The sequence below is a fragment of the Ornithorhynchus anatinus genome, chromosome 12, assembly GCF_004115215.2.
Source record: "Ornithorhynchus anatinus isolate Pmale09 chromosome 12, mOrnAna1.pri.v4, whole genome shotgun sequence".
NCBI classification, from domain to species: domain Eukaryota; kingdom Metazoa; phylum Chordata; class Mammalia; order Monotremata; family Ornithorhynchidae; genus Ornithorhynchus; species Ornithorhynchus anatinus.
Genome location: NC_041739.1, coordinates 32046578 through 32062811, shown reverse-complemented (window position 1 = coordinate 32062811; position 16234 = coordinate 32046578). Strand labels below are relative to the sequence as shown.

Here is a 16234-nt window from a genome sequence, read left to right as displayed (position 1 = left end):
CTGAGATAATACCTTAGTTCAAATATGCCTGCTCTGTGTGAAGAATTCTAAATCTTGAGGATGAGAAGTTTCAACCGTATTTTACTCGACTATGTATTCCCATTAGGCTTAAGTATTTCACAGATTCCGCCTTTTATTAATTTTCTCCTTCAGAAAAATATATGAAAATAATTTGTTACCTCAATATACATTAAATAGATTTTGCACGAAGAAGTAGTGTTGAATACCGAGAAGAATGCCATAAGGTAAAATACAGAGAGAGAAAATAATCCCCAATAAAAAAGTTTCCTTTTTAAAGTTTTTCCCTCCTTTAAGATATTCTGAAAAGCGACTGGGATAAGCACTTTTATAAGCACAAAGAAAAAACAAAATAATGTTGACGTTCTGTAGGTTTGAGGGTCCCACTGTATAAATGGCAACAAAAAGAGAATTCATCTTAAAAATGTTTTCTTCATTATTTAAAGCTCCAGAGTTAGGATTTCTGGACCTGCCAAGGATGCCTTACTTCTACAAATATACAGTATTGTCTAAGGATTCCTCCACTTGGTGTGGTAGAGTTAAAATTACTATTTGCTCATTTTTCTCAGTCTGTCTTGCCGTGAAAATTTGAAATATATCTATCTATCTATATCTATATATTTGTGGACTTCATTATAACGTATTCTTCAGTTACAAGTCAAGTGAAAGCATGCAGCATGGCTTAGCGGAAAGGGCACAGGTCGAAATCAGGAGACCTGTATTCTAATCCCTACTCCACCCCTCGTCTGCTGTGTTACCTTTGGCGAATCACTTAGCTTCTCTGTGCTTCAGTTACCTCACCTGTAAAATGGGGCTCAAAATGTGAGCCCAATGTGGGACATGGACTGTGTCTATTGTTAACTTGTTTCTACCCCAGTGCTTAGTACTACACCAGCCCCACAGTAAGCGCTTAACAAATGCCATAAAGTAAGCAAAAAAACAAACAAACTGGCCCTGACACTTGCCAGTGGGATGACTTTGAGAAAGCCACTGAACCTCTCTGTGACTCAGTTTCCTCATTTGAAAGTAGGGATTTACTACCTCTTCTGCCCCATCCCTTGTCTTGCCCTATGCTGTCGAGTTGTCTCTGACCTGTAGCGACTCCATGGACACATTCATTTAGTCATTCGATCACTCATCTAATCGTATTTCTTGAGCGCTTGCTGTGTGCACTGTACTAAGCTCTTGGAAAGCACAATTAAGCAACAAATAGAGACAATCCCCACGCATCAACGGGCCTCTCACATCTCTAGCAGAAACCCCCGCATCCATCTGCAGTAGTTCTGGTAGTGTAGCCATAGGATTTTCTTGGTAAAAATACAGAAGTGGTTTCCCATGGCCTTCCATGCAGTAAACAAGTCTCCACCCTCGATTCTCTCCCATGCCGCTGCTGCGCGCAGGTGAGTTTCGACTTGTAGCAGTTGGTTTCCACTTGCTAGCCACTGCCCAAGGTAGGAATGGAATGGTTATGCCTCTGCTTGATTCTCCCTGCTGGAGTCGAGACTGGTAGAGCGTTGGAAACTCTCCAGGTGAAACCCTGAACAGGTCCTCACCCCTTAGCCTTCCCAAAACACTTCCCTCTTGCAGTTAGTTTTCATTTGCCCTAACGACAGGGCAGAATGCATATTTAATAGAGGCAGTAATAATCATCAAGAATTAGATTTCTGTGTTCGAGGCTCCCTCGCTGTGAGTCGAGCACAGAGTGAGGAAACTCATGGTTTAGCCACTGGCTCATGCTATTTCTCGACTCGAAGGTATCAACACAATCGAATAATGTAGTTCAAATCACATGGGTGAGTTTTTCATGTATACCTTTGAAAATGTCAATATAGTACCACTGGATTAGGTTAAACAGGCTTTGGGCCAGTGAGAATCGTTATGCTTCCAACTCCCTTGAATACACAGTAATAATAATAATGTTGGTATTTGTTAAGCGCTTACCATGTGCAGAGCACCGTTCTAAGCGCTGGGGGAGATACAGGGTAATCAAGTTGTCCCACGTGAGGCTCACAGTTAATCTCCATTTTACAGATGATGTAACTGAGGCCCAGAGAAGTGAAGTGACTTGCCCACAGTCACACAGCTGACAAGTGGCAGAGCCGGGATTCGAACCCATGAGCTCTACTCCCAAGCCCGGCCTCTTTCCACTGAGACACACTGCCCCTGTGTCCTTAGAATGGTCTCGGGTCCAAAATGAACGGTTAGGCGACTCAAGGTGATAACTGTCACCGGTGGAGATCATTCAGGTTGAGACATACAAAGCAATTCAGATGGTTAACCAAGAGCAAGGAGAGTAGGCAGCAAGAACAGAGGCAGAGGAAAAAGGAGATAAAAGCCAAAGTCCAAGCTCTTAGTTTTCCCACTAACAGTTGGTGGGTCTGGCTAATGGTAAAGATTTCCTGAATTTTTTCCTTGGCTTCAGAGGTGTTTAAGGTTGCCGGAAGAATCATTACCCCCAACGGATGAACCATAAAACACTGTCCACATGTGAAGAGAGAAAATGAGGTAGTGACTGCCCTCCCTGCGGCCCTACCTTACGCACACTTTCCGAGGTTTAATATATCAGAGAGGAGGCTAGGTACCTGAGGTGGTTGAGGGGCTTCCAGGAAAATCACCCCATTGTCCACTGGGACCTGGGCCCGCACCCCAAGTTCTTGCAAGACGGCTAAAAATGTCTGGTGGAGAGCACGAGACGGGTGATGATTTCTTAGCCCGTCATACACAAAGTCTCCAGCTTTTTGAGTGATTGTTTGAGCTGCTTTCAAGGGAAAATTTATACTTTAATTTTAGGATTGAATCCAAATTTCTCAAAGTGATACACCTAAGGGAAAGTACACCTAAGAATCAGCAAAATATAGTGCTCTTTGTAAAAAATAAAGGGCCCTACGGTCATCTCCTGATTTTCTGAAGGTGTCTTGATAAACTGTCAAGAAGGATCCTGGTTATTAAATATACTCCCAGTTCCATAACTCAGGGGCTATTTTCCTACAAACCTCGTGTCAAAGGAAACCGGCTTCGAAGTATTCCCAGGTTCTTTTGTAGCTGACATGGACACATCCGCACAGGCACAAAGTGTTCTCTGACACGATGTCCTGCTGCATCCAAACAGGCTCATGTTGCTGGGTGAATTTCCCCTAATTCTCTCACTGTATCATAATTTAAACATGTGGGGATTAAACAGATTATGGCAGTAGGTTCAATAGTCAAACTGTCCAAAATATCCAACAATCTCACTTATTAAAAGAATAATCCACAGCTTTTTATAAAGAACAAATGGAAAATAGGAAAAAGCAAAACAGTAATTGAAGCAGTGCTTTATAATTATGGCTTTCCACTTATCCTTTTCACATTGGAATTTATATTTTTTGTGTCCTCATCAATTGAATGTCTTTAAAACATCCTCTGGGAGTCATTTTTCCTTAAGTTTCTAATTTTTTAAATCTCAAATTCTTAGACAATATTGTATATATTTTACTTGATTCTCTACAGATTGAAGAGGAGAATTTGCATCACATTTTATATAATCACCCTCCTTTACACCGTACATATTGTGACACAATCGATGATCAGATTCTTTATGAATGCAGACTGAAGAGATCTCTGTAATGATGATTCACAGTTCATTAGAGTGGATAACTTCCATATAACAAACAATCAGTCTCTAAAATTCATTTCCAGCTTGGTACAAAATGAAAAACATTTCAAAAACGGAAAAAGGGAAATGATGTCAGATTGTCTTGTATTTCTGTTAAAGAATGCTATATATACAGCACATTTTTTATTATGGTGTAGTTAAAGATTGAGGTTGGAAGAGTTAATTAGCTAGATTACCAAAAACATTTTGAAAACTAGTAGTAGGGTTTAATGCTAGAATTAGGATTTAGGTCCAGAAGCTGAAATAGAAGAGGATGCCAATGAGTATTTGGAAGTGGTGCATTTTCATTTTCAGATAGGAAAGTTGAATAGTCACTAAGCAATGTTATTAATATATGAATTATAAATTTAAGAATTAGCAATTAAATTATGTTTTTCATAGACTGGGAGAATGTGACAGGGTGTCAAAGAGGAAAAAAATCAAGATAAAACAAGACCATTAATAAGCAGGATTTACAGAGAAAGCATTTCAGGAAAGAATATTCTGTAGACCACCTTAGAGATTTAAAAATCTTGACAGTTGAAAGAGAATAACCACCTAAATTCCCATGTTCTGTAAAATATAAGTTTGAAGGTAGAATTGTAGTAGGAAGTGGAAGAGCAAGAGCTAAGAGCTTGGCTTCAGAACGTTCTGATTTCTTTGACAAAATTTGAGTAGTTATTTGGTACCCAGAAGAGAAACTCAAGGAATGATAACCTGTCACAGCCCTAAAGATTTATTATATTCAGCTGTAACTCAATAAACTAATATAATTAACTAATTGCCAGTCACTAGAAATCACTCCCCTTCAATAAAATAAATGTCTGTCCATTTCAGTTTAATGCGATGTCGTTTTAATTTAATACTCCCAAATCAATCAATTAAATAATATCAAATTTTCCAAACCACAATCAACAACACCACAAATGAATTTTGACCCCGTCACAGCAGAATTCACTTTCCAAAATTGACTGTACTGTATTATTGGTGCTGTACTTCACGGTTATTTGAATATGTTTAGGTCCAGCCAGAGACTCACTTTAGATTTCACAAGGCTCCCAAAGTGTATCCACAAGATAATGAATCTGGGGTTCACTAATTTCAAAAGATATGTAAATACGACTCTGTGGGAAGATAGAAGGAAATTGTTACCCTATTACGTTGGCAACAGATCCAAGTTCCTGCTATGGTATTTCTACAGTATTGTGCACCATTTGGGAACTCATTAAGGTTTTTCTAGCTAACCTTTACCCCCCCCACCCCCCGCACAATCCGTGAGCCTGATTGCCAGCACTGTGCATAAAATGGAGGCTCCCCGGGTTAAAGTTGGAATTAGCTATTAATCATGTTTTTTTTGGAAGCAACAAATGAACGCACCACTTCCCTAAAGACACAGAGGGGATTCAACTTGCTGGAATGTCAGTGAGCAGTAGATATGCTTTAGGAACTTTTCTCCAGTTGTGGGAGAGCCCTGAAGCCTGTGGCCAGAAGTTTTTGTTTTGTCTGAGGAGGAACGAAAAGGCATTAGCGATTTTTAAGAAGGTAGTTAGTGCCAGAACTATGAAAGGGAGGCAGAAGAGGCGGCGGCTGAAGGCGGGAAGGCCTGTAATAAGTTGCAGTGATTCATTTCAGTGACAACATGGTACTTGTCCAGTGCTTACTATGTGCCAAGCACTGCTGTAAGGGCTGAGGCAGATACCAGATGAGACTGAGTTCCTGTCCCACATGGAGATCACAGTGTAGGTAGGAGGGAGTAGGATTTAATACCCCGTTTGCCGGTGAGGAGACGTAGGCCCAGAGAAGTGAAGTCACTTGCTCAAAATCAAACAACAGAAGTTATGATAGGGGATTCATTATAACTGTAGTCGATCCATGTACACCGAAGAGAATGTCACAAAAAACGAGGTATAAAGGAGGAATAATACCATAACGGAATCCTTCTGGCTTGAGGGAGCCCTAGGTTCTCCTTCATTCAATTCATTCTGTTGTGTTTACTGAGCACCTACACTATGCAGAACACTGTACTAAGCACTTGGAAAAGTACCGTATAACAACGAACAGCCACATTCCCCGCCCGCTACGAGTTTAGGGTCTAGCAAGCGGACCTTCTGCTCTCAAGCTGTTTCTGGTTGCCTGCCGTCAGCTCTAGCATTTCTGGACCCCAGGCTGAGGCTCGACTTTCTAGATCTTTGTGCCGTTGGTCTCATGTACCATTTGTCTGTCTAGCGTACTTGTGCAGCTGGGCCTCCAAGACTTATGGGTCCGCTACCTCAAGGCACATCTTATCGATCGATTAAACATCTCTTCCCGCTCTGGGCCCCTTCCCTCGTCTGCAGGACAGCTTAGTGCCTTTCTGTTAGGCCACATATCGAAGTTTTATGGAAACACCGTGTGTGGACCCAGGATGTGTAGACAGCTCTCAGGCGCAAAGTCCACATTCCTCTGGTTAACCCTATGTTTTCTTCCTCGAGTACAATATTCTCGCGCTAGGCCGACGCCTTCATACATCAATAGATACCCCTGATCGGTTAGAAGAGAATGCCGGGTCCCAGAAAGACCCCTTATGAGGTCACAGTGTCCCCAAGGATAACCGCTCATGGCCCTGCTTCTCGCTTTTCACGGTCCTTCATGGACCGACTGCCTTCCTGTGGCCGATTTCCTTCCCCGGCACCCGGGAGGATTTAGGGAGTGGACAAAGAAAACCTGGTCTCCTTGTAAAACCGTTATGTCAGTATTGCCCTCCCAATAAATGACGCTATTATGAATGGTGAATGGGAACGACAGTTTCCCCAAATCAGCAACTCCGGTGAGCACACCATCGTAAAATGGTTGGCTGATCGTGATCAATTTTCAGGACAGCCCGATCTACCTAAGTGCCGCTCCCGGCTGTCATGGGGAACCATGGCTAACGCCGGCGTCAGGTCAGCGAGCACCACCTTGAGAAAAGATTCGCATCTGCCATTTTTCTTGGCTTCTCCTGTAGTGGATACAGTGACTCCAGCCCCAAGGCTAGATTTGAGGTCACCCTGACTTTCCACATATCTACGATAAGAGCCCCGTGCCTAGCACTTTGGAGAATTAAAATGCTGGTGTCTCCCTTGATAAAGGACACACAAGCCTCGGCCCAGATTCGGAGATTTTGAGAAGAAGCAGTGGGTTGAAGGGATTCACGGTAATGCTAATTGCTTGTGCTGCAACTCACATTCGCATCACTACCAGTCGTGGTGCCGGTATTGGACACAACACCACACTGTGCAGCACACTATTAAGCGCATGCAAAAATTCTACCTACAAAATCTGTTTATATCCAATGAGATAATACTAATTGTGGTAATCATTAATGATAAGAATAATTATGGTATTTAAATGCTTACTCTGTGCCAAGCACTGTGCTAAGCGCCAGGGTAGGTACAAGGTAATCAGGCTGTCCCATGTGGGGCTCACAGTGGGGCTCATGGTTTGGGTGACCTCGTGAAGGGGCGAATTTAGGAAGAAGTCAGATGTGCTGCTATTCGTTTTGCCCACGCTTGTTCAAGTGCCACTCTGGTCCAAGATCTTCTCTTGGTAGCTTGGATTTCTGGGACTTCTCATTCGGTTCCCTTCCCTTAATAGGCACCTACGTTTTATTGCAGGTTTATGGCCGACGTATCGAAAATGTCAGCGGGAACGTCAGCGGGACCGGCTCCTCACTACTCATCCTTTGTCGGTGGCCTTGTGAACGTGGGTTTTGGATGGAGAAATGGGATTGTTTCCTAATTGAAAACTGAGCACATTATTCTGCCTTTCTGATTGCAGTTCTAAATGCGTAATTTAGCACATTGTTAAAGTGCTCTTGCAGATGTCTCAAAAGGGCTTTTCAGTCACTTGAGTGACTTTGTTCATCTTCAGTCCTCAAATAAGCATTGCATCATTGGCTCTTGGGTCCTTAACAACTTGAAGCCCGGAAAAGTAGCACTTCTCATTTCCTAATCAGGAAAGTAAAGTTCGGTTATTTTGTCACCCCACCGTTTGTCTTTCCATGACTCAAAGCTTGCCTGGCCATACCTGTTTGCTGATATTTTGGGGAGGTGATTCTTTTAGGTGATGAATTTTTGTAAATGGGCCACGCTCTATGCTATTTGTGCATGGATGCCTGCAGGTGTATTTTATTCACAATATTTTCATCAAACCAGTCCTGATGTTTACATTCATTGCAGCCTTGAGACTTGTCACATGGTTCCTATAATAGGTAATGATAATAATTATGGTATTTTTTAAGCGCTTACTACGTGCCAAGCACTGTTTTAAGCGCTGGGGTAGATACAAGGTAATCAGGTTGTCGCACGTGGGGCTCACAGTCTTAATCCCCATTTTACAGATAAGGTAACTGAGGCACAGAGAAGTTAAATCACTTGCCCAAGGTCACACAGCAGACAAGTGGAGGAGGAGGAATTAGAACCCACGACCTCTGACTCTCAAACCCGTCTCGTGTTTCTCTCAGATTCTTGTTCCTCAGCCTTAAGGCCACCGATTAATCTCCTCATAGATTCCATAGCATTGCCAATTCTATTCGCTAAATAATTGAAATTTTACAAACATATAGCCCGGAACATGTGATTTTCTAGGTGCATCCCTGAAATAGAGCCTCCGAATCATTGAGTTCAGTTGGTTGGACATCTTCCCACCTCTCCCACTTCAGAGATCCATTCGATGCACTCAGTTCTGGATAGAATAAGGGGACGACCTTTCCGACAGCACGAGCTCGTTCAGGTTCGGCGCGCTGCATCGTCAAAGAGATCGTTTATGCACATGAACGGTCGATGGATGTCAAAACATGTTAGTGATGCAGAGCAAGTTATCCTTAATATGCCCATGCATAAGAATGCAACCCTCATGGTTTAAAAAAAACGGGACGTATTTAATAATTAGGGTATTTGTTAAGCGCTTACTATGTGCAGAGCACTGTTTTCTAAGCCCTGGGGTAGATTACAGGGTAATCGTCCCGCGTGGGGCTCACGTCTTTTAATCCCCATTTTTACAGATGAGGTAACTGAGGCACAGAGAAGTGAAGTGACTTGCCCAAGGTCACACGGCAGACAAGTCGGCGGAGCCGGGATTAGAACCCACGACCTCTGACTCTCAAGCCCGGGGCTCTTTCCACTGAGCCACGCGCTGCTGTATTTAGTGTATGGATTTCTCGATGTCTTGAAGATAATTCGAAGTCAATGAGGTGGCTGCGTTTTGAGCTTGAGGACACTCCTGTGGTCCTCTTTTTACTGTTTGTTGCAAGATGGCACACCTAATTTTGCCAGAACAAGTAGTGACACTATCTGTTCTGGCTTAGAACACTGTTCACTATTTCGAGCCCACGCCTATATAATATGAGACTGTTTAGATATAAGACGCTGCAGTGTCAGAAGAATTAGTCTGTGCACGCTGGGACTTTGCCACGTGTTTTTCTGAAAGCAAGGATTTGTGAGAACACGAGCCACGGATTTTAAAAGTACTAGGTGGAGAGGTCTACTAGGTGGTCTGTCATTATCCTCGACTCGTCTCTCGCGTCGACCTCAGATATTCGATCCGCAACCAAATCCCGTCAGTATTACTTTCATATCTACTAAAACGCTCCCTTTCCTTTCCATCCAAAGCGCTACTATTATCAATACAAGCACTGATCGTATCCCGCTTCGCCTCCGGCCCAGCCTCCTTGATGACCTTCCCGCCTCCTCTGTCCCCTCCCCAATCCGTATTTCTCTCTGCTGCCTGGGTCATTTTTCTAAAAAACATTCATCCCACATCTACCAACTCCTCTAGAACCTAAAATTGTTGCTTCCACCTCTGCATCAAACAGAAACTCCGTACTGTCGGTTTTAGAGCACTCAATCAACTCGACCCTCCTATCTAGAGAAGCAGCGTGGCTCAGTGGGAAAGAGCCCGGGCTTGGGAGTCAGAGGACGCGGGGTCTAGTCTCGAAACGCCACTAGCCAGCTGTGTGATCTTGGGCAAGCCACTTAACTTCTCTGTGCCTCAGTTACCTCATCTGGAAAATGGGGATTAAGTGTGAGCCCCACGTGGGACAACCTGGTTACCTCGTATCAACCCCTGTGCTTAGAACGGTGCTTGGCACATAGTAAGCGCTTACCAAATACCACAATTATCATTATTATTATTATTATTATTAACTTACCTCGCTGATTTTCTACTACACCTCAAACTGCACACTTCATTCATCCAACGTCATCTTCCTCACTGTACCTCAATCTTGTCTATGACGCCGATCACACCGTGCTCATATCTTCCCTCTGGCCTGGAACTCCCTCCCACCCTCAAAAATCAAGAAGCTTTTACTATTAGCCGTCTTTTTTAACGCTAATTAAAAAAGCACTGAAGTAGGTACAGGATAATAATAACAATAACGATAACTGTGGCATTTTTACGTGCTAAGCACTGTTCTCAGCACTGGGTAGATATGAGATAATTAGGTTAGACACAGCCCCTGGCCCACATAGGGCTCACAGCCTTAACCCCCATTTTACAGATGGGGTAAGGGATGCCCAGTGGAGTTAAGTGACTTGTCCAAGGTCACAGAGCGAAAAAGTGGTGGAGTCAGGACTAGGACCCAGGTTTTCTGATCCCATTCCTGGGCACTTTCCCCCGGGCTATGCTGTTTCTGTCGTTTCCCTTACTCCCTCTACTCTTTGAGCCTCCTATGCACTCGGATCTGTGTCCTTTTATGTACTTCATATTCGACCTCACCTTCAGCTCCACAGCACTTACGTACATATTCCTCCTCCTCCGCCTCATCTGTAAAATGGGGATTGACTGTGAGCCTCACGTGGGACAACCTGACTACCCTGTATCTGCCCCAGCGCTTGGAACGGTGCTCTGCACATAGTAAGCGCTTCACAAATACCAACATTATTACATATGCGTAATTCGGGTATTTCCGCGTGGCTCAGTGGAAAGAGCCCGGGCTTGGGAGTCAGAGGTCATGGGTTCGTATCCCGGCTCTGCCACTTGTCAGCCGTGTGACTTTGGGCAAGTCACTTCACTTCTCTGGGCCTCAGTTCCCTCCTCTGTAAAATGGGGATTAACTGTGAGCCTCACGTGGGACAACCTGATGACCCTGTATCTCCGCCAGCGCTTAGAACAGTGCTCGGCACATAGTAAGCGCTTAACAAATACCAACATCATCATTACGGTGTTCTGCACACAGTAAGCGCTCGATAAACATCACCGACGGATCGATCTGTAATACGGAAAAGTGACGTCACACAACAGATGTCTTTCCCAACTTCTTGGTTCAAGGCTGCCCGCAGCGAAGTCTCAATTCCGCCTTGAGGACAATTGCCTCTGAGGGACTCATATTATTCGGCCCCAACTAGAGCTGTTTGGTGCTTTCTAAAGAATCTGTCACCGTGAGTCACTCCTGGCCAACGCCCTGGCCAAGCTCTCGCAGGGCACTCAGGGAACCACATTCCTTGCGGGCAAGGGACGGGCTTCGAATCCCTAAAGATCAGGGCTTCAGGGGCCACCTTACAACCTCACCTTGAAACTAGTGCTTCCCCTGTGGCCTGGTGGATATGCCACGTGCCTGGGAGTCAGAAGGACCGGGGTTCTAATCTTGCTCCTCCGCTTCTCTGCTGAATAAGGATAATAATATTGGTATTTGTTAAGCGCTTACTCCGTGCACAGCACTCTTCTAAGTGCTGGGGTAGATACAGGGTTCCTCAGTGGCTAGAGCCCGGGCTTGGGAGTCAGAGGTCATGGGTTCGAATCCTGGCTCGGCCACTTGTCGGCTGTGTGACCGCGGGCAAGTCGTTTAACTTCTCTGTGCCTCAGTTACCTCATCTGTAAAATGGGAATTAAGACTGTGAGCCTCGTGTGGGACGATCTGATTACCCTGTACACCCCAGTGCTTAGAACAGTGCTCTGTACGTCATAATGTTGGTATTTGTTAAGCGCTTACTATGTGCAGAGCACCGTTCTAAGCGCTGGGAGAGATAGAGGGTCATCAGCTTGTCCCACGTGAGGCTCACAGTCTTCATCCCCATTTTCCAGATGAGGTCACTGAGGCCCAGAGAAGTGAAGTGACTCGCCCACAGTCACGCAGCTGACAAGTGGCAGAGCCGGTATTCGAACGCATGACCTCTGACTCCCAAGCCCGGCTTCTTTCCACTGAGCCACGCTGAATGACCTCGGGCGAGTCACTTCACTTTTCTGGGCCTCGGTAGCCTCGTTTGTAAAACGGGAATTAAGAATAGAAGCCCTCTGAGGGACATGGACTGCATCTACCCCATCAACTTGTATCTACCAAGTGCCTGGCACAGAGTAAGTGCTTAACAAATACCCTTAAAACCATAAATGCTCCATTCCTACTTGCACAATACTGGATAGGCTGCGGTAGTTTGAGAAAAAAGGATGATCTACCAGAAGCGGTGGGGTATCCGTAGACTCCCACCTCCAAACACTATTCATTTACATCTCCGGATGTTTTTTTCCGGGTTTGCGGCTGAATGTTGTCTGCAGTCCACTCTTCTCATGTCTTTATCTTTCTACTTCCAGCTAACTCACGAGCCCAGTGCTGTATGGGAACTGTGACTGATCTGTTATATTTGACTCTACCCCAGTGTTTACCTCAGTGCTTGCACACAGTACACAATCCGATAATTAATCTCAAAAGTGACATGATAGTTCCGCTAACAGCTTTTCATTTTAATTGAGTCGTTATGGAAAATGATTTAGAGTCAACCAGAAATATCGGTTGCTCCATTCGGAAGGAATTGTCTCTGCTTCCCTGGCTCTATTGCCGTGCTTCGAAGTAACGGTTGCGCGAGATGAAAAAGTATCCAGATCAAAATTGGCAGAGCCTCTTTTTAACTTGGCCTAGCTAAGAACGAATGGATGAATACAGGGCTCCATCAAATGTTTGTTTCACTTTTGTGTTCTTAATGTCAAAATAATCACAATGAGATAGAAAATAATCTGGAAATTATTCTTTAAATAATAAAACCATACCTTAAAATATTGAAAATAAATATTGAATTTGGCTAAAGTATTAAGAAGATTCGGAAGCTACGTATTTCCAAAGAAATCTGAGTTACAGAAGTCCAAATTTGCAGTATGCAAATCATATGATATTCACAGCATTAAATTATATCCCCAAATTCGATTTCATTAAAATGTTATGAATATTAACATTAAGCCTCCATCTCTCCAAATTAGTAGTTTTAATTTTTGTATTAGATTATTTGATATTTCCACGGCTAGATGAATTCTAAAACAATTGCTTTCCAGACATAAAAATAAAACAATCGATGACAATCATATTTTCCATAAACCCATTTTGGCCAAAGCGTCACTTTCCTCTTCAAACGAAAATAGCTTAGCAGGTCGTCAAAAGCTTCATTTGACTTCCCACACATCCATACTTCCGTAGCGGACGAGCTGATAATAGAGTCGAATGGCCACGACATGCACAGCAGATTCAATCAATCACATTTACGGAGGACTGTGTTAAGCGCTTGGGAGAGTACAGTATAACAGGGTGGATAAATTTGTTTTCTGCCCAGAATCACTCCAGATGCATGCATTCATTCATTCAGTCATATTTGTTAAGCGCTTATTATGTGCACTATGTAGTGCACTACTGTGTGCGCTACAGAGCGCTATGTACTAAGCGCTTGGAAAGTACAGTTTGGCAACAAGTAGGGACAATCCCCGCCCAACAACGGGCTCACCGTCAAGGTAATCCCAGATAATCCCGAATCTGCCCATTCGGTCAATAGATGAACAAGAATGATTTTATTAGCTACTTGATGGCCACATCTGAAATGTTTAACGAGGGAAGTATTTTTTGTTATGTTTGTCAGCAAGGAAGCCCGAAGAATTCACTCTGTTGAATTCCTTGGAGCCGAACTGTGTCAGGAATTAGAAGAGAATAATGTGAATACAAGTAGAAGAAACATCCCCAGTTGCTCTCCGGGACGCGGTCTAACTATCCCACTTTATGGCTTGATAACCCCTCCATTCTGGAATTTCTTAATGAATTTATTTCATAGCTCCTGAGGGTGCTATCCTGGTATTTGACCTTTATTCCCTGTTGCTGAATCTTGCAATTGATAGTCACCAGTAGCATAAGAGCCTTTCCTCAACATGGGCAATAATTCTTAAAGGGCTAAAAAAACAACAAACCTAGTCTCTCATTACTCCATAAAAGTACACTGTATCTGATTTGAACTCTCTTTCCTCTCTGTAAATCTTCTATATTCTAGTACAAGCTTGGCCCAACCGGGGCTGGAGAACCAATCGATCCATCAGTCATACTTATTGAGCATTTAATAATAATAATAATAATAATAATGTTGGTATTTGGTAAGTGCTTACTATGTGCCAAGCACTGTTCCAAGCACTGGGGTAGATACAGGGTCATCAGTCGTCCCACGTGGGGCTCACAGTCTTCATCCCCATTTTACAGATGAGGTAACTGAGGCACAGAGAAGTGAAGTGACTTGCCCACGGTCACCCAGCTGACAAGCGGTGGAGCCGGGATTCGAACCCATGACCTCTGACTCCCAAACCCGGGCTCTTTCCAAGCGGCAAAGCACAAGTTCACTAGAGAACCCCAAGTGGCTCGTCGTCACTTGTCAGGAGACTCCCAGGGTATTATTCAGAAATTGGTCACAACGGAGGGACTTGAGTGAGCTGTTCTTCCAACCCTACTGGGGGTGCCTGATGCCCCCACCATTTTGGGCCCCGCCTGGTTAGGGGGAGAGGTGCCCCGCCTAACCGTAGCCTCTGTCCCGGTTGTCCATCTCCGGGCCTCTCGCCTACTCGTAGTCACAGACCGGGAATCCTTTGGGGAATGGGGGTCCGCGTCCAATTCCCACCTGTGGACTCTTCTGCGGTGCTTAATACATTATTCTGCACATAATAAGTGCTTAATAAATACGATTATGATTACTGCCGCTTCTGCCTCTCCATCACTGCCACGTCTGAACTCCCTCGCCAAGGGCGCCTACGGTCTTGCCACTCTCTGCTGCCTCGCCACCCCCAAGAGACGCGTCTCTTCCAGAAAACCTTCCCAGACTGAGCCCCCCGCCCCCTTTCCTCTTCTCCCACTCCCTTCTGTGTAACGCTGACTTGCTGTCTTTGCTCTTCCCTCCTCTCAGCCCCACAGCACTCGTCTGTACGTAGCCGCGATTTCTTTATTTGTAGCGATGTCCGTCCCCACCGTCTAGACTGGAAGCTCATTCCGGTCAGGGAATATGGCAGTTTATTTTTGTATTGGACTCTCCCGAGTGCTTACTACAGAGCTCCGCACGCGGTAAGCGCTCAATAGATACAACCGAATGAGTGAACTAATGCAAAGCTCGCTCGCTCTTCACATTGTTTGATCTGTGGCTCTTGGTCAAATTAATAATAATGATGATAATGTTAGTATTTGTTAAGCGCTTACTATGTGCCGAGCACTGTTCTAAGCGCTGGGGTAGATGCAGGGTCATCCGGTTGTCCCGCGTGAGGCTCACAGTTAATCCCCACTTTACAGGTGAGGTAACCGAGGCACAGAGAAGTGAAGTGACTCGCCCACGGTCACACAGCTGACAAGTGGCAGAGCCGGGATTCGAACTCGTGACCTCCGACTCCCAAGCCCGGGCTCTTTCCACTGAGCCACGCTGCTTCTCTAATTTTGGCTTATGGCTCCTCAGTTCTCGGGGCTCGACCACCCCTGTTCTAAATGATTCTCGGTCATTCGCTATTATCGCCATTCTGTACGCTACTGTGCAAATTAACTGACGGGCTCGCGTTTTCACCGTTGCTGTGATTGATTTGAAAATTAAATTTAATCTCCTCTATGAGAAGAAAACACGACGGTAGAATTCAAATTTGCAGGTTCGCTCAGGCACACAGAAAATGATTAAGATGATTAGGTAACGGGTTTGCAGAACCATTTGTTTCATACCTGTGGTGCACAACATAATTTGCATAATAAATCCCAAGCGTAAACCTTTGGACTCGAGTTTTTGGTCTTAGGGAGGTTTCCTTATTTATTCATTCTAACCCGATCTACGTACGTTTAGTTTAATGCTGTGGGGGTTATTGTGTCTTATTAAAATGAAAATATGAGGAATAGCTATTAACCATCATTAGAGAAACAGCAAAGCCTGGCAGAGAGCCTGGGTTCTAATCTCAGATCTGCTGCTTGTCTGCTGTGTGACCTTGGGTAAGTCACTTAACTCCTCTGGGCCTCAAATTGCCTCCTCTGTAAAATGGGGATTAAATCCCATTCCCTCCTTCTAGGACAGCGAACGCCTTATGTGACAGGGACTGTATAAATTCATAACCTTATTTCTATCTCAGTGGTTAGAACAGTCCTTGGCACATAGTAAACACTTTTCAAAGACTAAAGAAGAAAATAAAGATTAAGTGATTGGCATCATTTGTTCCGAACCTCTGAGAAGAGAGGACAAATGGACTTTTTGATCCAAACCAACAGCAGTCGGTAGTATTTATCCAACTCTCGCCCTGGGAGGTATGTGAGGCGATAAATGATTAATTATTATAAATTATTGTTCATAGCTGTCTGTCTCCCCCTCTAGTCTA

At 44.3% G+C, this 16234-nt stretch overlaps 1 long non-coding RNA gene across 1 annotated transcript; it reads left to right on the top strand.

The window, feature by feature from the left end:
- Positions 1–6277: 6277 nt before the first annotated feature.
- On the top strand, positions 6278–7656 carry LOC114815621. The gene is made up of 2 exons (XR_003763421.2): positions 6278–6458; positions 7285–7656. It is a non-coding gene; the product is annotated as an uncharacterized LOC114815621 (long non-coding RNA).
- The last annotated feature ends 8578 nt before the right edge of the window (positions 7657–16234 follow it).